Here is a 4,032-nt window from a genome sequence, read left to right as displayed (position 1 = left end):
AGTGAAATTAGCGTGGGATGGAAAGGAGTTTGCCATTTTGTCAAACTACACGAGGACATGGGGGTCCTAAGCACTCTGTTCGGGAGTCTGTCGGCTCACTCATCATGCTTGCAAATGCCCGGATTAAGGAGCCCAGGCAGACTGGAGAATCACTAGCAAATACCTAGACACTATTTGGGTTTGCGCTCTGTCAGGAGAGCGATCATATGGGTATCTGTGAATACATTCTGCCACATCAGCCTATCCATTGGCACCTGCTGAGGCTATTTTATCTGGAATCATCCGTCTGAGTACTTTGTACTTTTGTGCATCTGCATTTGTTTTGGAACTAAGTATATAGAAGTTCTTTGATGACAAATTCCACAGTTCTCTGAAGAGGGACTCTGGCCCTGCTGCAAATGCAAGCTGTCCCCATCTCTGGTCTCTGGCTCTGTCACAGGAAGCAGATTGTTGACTATCTCCCAGCTGCTTCTTGCCACTTGCAATTTGTGCTTTCTACAGAACTCATTCTGTTCTGAATAAGCCAGTCACATCACTGTTGTGAGAAGGTTGTGTGTCTGTTGAATATTTTATTTACCATCTGGCTGGCAGCAAAGTACAGAACCTACATAGGGCCAATAATGCCCCAGACCACCATACACCAACCCTGAAAAGGTCACTCGCTTCTCCTCATGCCTGGCTGGCACCATCAAGCCTTCACATGGGTCCTGTGCTTTTCTGTGGAGGCTTTAGAAGGAGAGCTCTGTGCTGTGAAGCAGCTGAAGGAGATTTCTGTCTCCCAATATTTCTGTATCCCAATATTGGGATAGTCTGTATGCATTTTCCTAAGCGAGGGGGGCATTTCGCAATCCCACCCCCTCTTCTTCCTGCCTTCCTAAAGCCCACACAAGAGTTCTTCCATGGGCATGAGGAAATCTGTGACTCTACTTCTGCTATCAGTAAGTGCTCAATAAATGTGACTCCCTTTCTTCATCTTTGCCAACCAGATTCACTCATTCAGAAAGGAAAAAATTAGCAGCTCTTTTTCTTGCTTGGGAACAACATTCAACTAGGTTTTGAAGGTGCTTCTGTTTTCAGTAATCCTCCTTGCAGATGAAAAGTCTTCCCAGGAAGTCTCTTACTTTTGAGTCTTACTCAGCCAGTAATTCCTTTGTTGAATATAGATACCCCTTAAGAGATCCCTAGGAGGGATGTGGTATATGGAAAGAGTACTGGATTTGAAATTAGAAGCCCTCTACCATGTTTTAGTGTTTGCCCTTAGATACAGTTTTCTCATCTGTAAAATGGGCATAATAATACCTCACCTTATGGGGTTGTTGTGAAGATCAAGAAATGTGTGAACAGTGTTCCATGATTGAAAGTACTAGTATTCCCCACTTGCCCTAGAGATATAGGTGGTCTAACAAGACACATCACTGTTCTGTGTAGTTCTACTTGATTCTACTTAGATACTGATACTCCTCTCTTTAAGTGACAGCAACATTAAAAATATACACTTAGTCCTTGGGCTACAAAAGTATGATGCTCCTGAATATATGCTACATGATATGTATAATTATGGATTGGAAATGAGATACCATGATTTATTATTTAAATAAAAGTGTTGAGTACTATTGAAATTAACCTTTGTTCTGTGCTTACCACAGACTGAGTAGCAAGCTTTACAGATATGATTTCACTTAATCTTCACAACAACCTTATGAAGTAGATATTAGGTTTTATAGATGAGGAAATTGAGATACAAGAACTTAAGTAACTTGCCCAGATTCATAGAATTAGTAAATGGTAGATCCAGAATTCAAACCCAAGACTGTCTGGTTACATATGTGTAACTACTATGTTCTACTGCTTTCCTAATCAACATACCTCCTACTGGGCATGCTTTTAAGAAACAGTAAGTCAAAACTTTTATAAAATCTTTTACTGTCTCCCCAGTAGACAACATTATAAAAATGTCTTTTATGTAAAATACACAAAACTCAGAAGTGGCTCTGAATGTGCAAAAGAAGGAGGTGGTGGTTGATAACATTCCTGCTCTCACTAAATAGTGATTGTGGTTATGTACCTTGATGATTCCTTTTACTTTTTCAATAAGGAATACATACAACATACATAATGCATGCAATACATAGCATGAGGTGGTCAAGAATCGTGTGTGTGTGTGTGTGTGTGTGTGTGTGTGTGTGTGTGTGTGTGTATACCTCAGGTCACAAAGTGGGGCAGCAACCAATATGAAGCAGATTTCAGCACAACCAAAGGAATTACTTCTTAAATTATAAACATAATAACTTGAATTTCAGAAGTATTACATTAAGAAATACTCATAGTAAAAAAATCAGACATTATAGATGAGCCTGGTAACAAGTTCAGAAGTTGGCCACATTCCTTAATTGTGGTTCTTCTCCCAAAGAAAGGTTATGGTTAACAGTTTCATGTGTATTGCATCTTAGATTTTATTGTATATATGACTCATCTGGGGATTTTGTTAAAATGAAGATTTCGAATCAGTAGATGTGGGATGAGCCTGATAATTAGTTCCCAGGTGAAGCTAATGCTTCTGGCCCATGGACCATACTTTGAGTACAAGGTCATAGAATATGTGCATTTTTAATTCCATCATTACTGCCAAATTACATTCCAAAATGATTGTACCAACTATGATTTCACCAGCATGATATGTGAGTACTTATTTTCCTTGTCTTCTCTCTAATACTTGCTAATTATCACATTCAATTTGTCAATCTGATAGGTGAGATATGGTGTCTATATTTGTATTTCCCGATTTTTACATGTTTAAGCATCCTGTCTTGTATTTTTTGGATATTTGTACTTTCTCTCTAGTTAATTGCTTGCTTGTATTTTTGGCCCATCTTTCCATTTGTGTATTTTCTTGCCTATTTCATGGGTTTATATGAATTCTTTATATATTCTGGATACCAGTCCTTAGTCAATTAAATATCTTGCAAGTATTTTCCTCTAGGTCTAAAGGACAAATTCCCACCCAGCAAAGCTGTCTAGTGATTGAATGGAAGTGGAGCCATTCAGAAATTACATTACTACTTGTTGGGGAGGAATTTGGTGCCTTCATCACCTGCTGGTGCCCTTCTCTTTGATACTGGTATAGTATGTCAGATAGAGCTTATCAGACTATATTACACTTGTTTATTTATGGGCCTCCTCCACTAAACAGTGATCTCCTTGATAGCAGGGGTGCAGTTCTGTGAGTCATCTCTGAATTACCTGTACCTAACATTGGGTCTAACCCAGAGCAGGTACTCAGAGATATGTAGTGGGTGAATAAGTGGACAGATGCTTAAATGGGTCTAGTTGCAGGATTCCTGTCAGGATCTGCTCTGCATTTCAGCTAGGAGTTGCTCTGGGTTCTTCAATAAGGTAAAGAAAGAAGAGCCGGGGCACCGGATGGTTCAGTTGGTTAAGCATGTGATTCTTGATTTTGGCTGAGGTCATGATCTCATGGTTCGTGAGTTCGAGCCCCACATGTGGCTCCAAACTGACAGTGGGGAGCCTGCTTGGGATTCTGTCTCTGCCCCTCCCCTCCTCCCCAATAAATAAATAAACTTGAAAAAAAAAGAAGAGCCAAATGTCTATTTCTAGGACCCTTTGCTCCTAGTTAGAGGAAAATTCCCTCTGGTGGCTTGTCTTCTCTCCTTTCATTTGCCTTTCAGATACTCTGTTGATCAGAGATAGTATTAACACTTTATAGAACTAATACTTATAGAGTGCATTTAATGTGATTTATATACATGAATTCATCTAATTCTCAAAACAACAGTTTTCTCCCCATTTTCTCAGGTAAAAAAACTGAGGCACAGACTGGTTAAGTAACCTGCCCAAGAACATCGTAAGTAAATGGCAGACGTGGACTATGAGCCTAGCTGTTTGGCTCCCTAGTCTGTGTTCAAGAGATAACATGAAAAACACTAGACTTGACACAGTGTAGGTACTAAACAAACATTCTTCTCTTTGTTCACCTTTCCACTTCCCCCCACCCCCAGAAGTGTGCCTTCCTTC

Source organism: Neofelis nebulosa, chromosome 10, assembly GCF_028018385.1.
Source record: "Neofelis nebulosa isolate mNeoNeb1 chromosome 10, mNeoNeb1.pri, whole genome shotgun sequence".
Lineage (NCBI taxonomy): Eukaryota > Metazoa > Chordata > Mammalia > Carnivora > Felidae > Neofelis > Neofelis nebulosa.
This window is presented reverse-complemented; position numbering follows the sequence as displayed.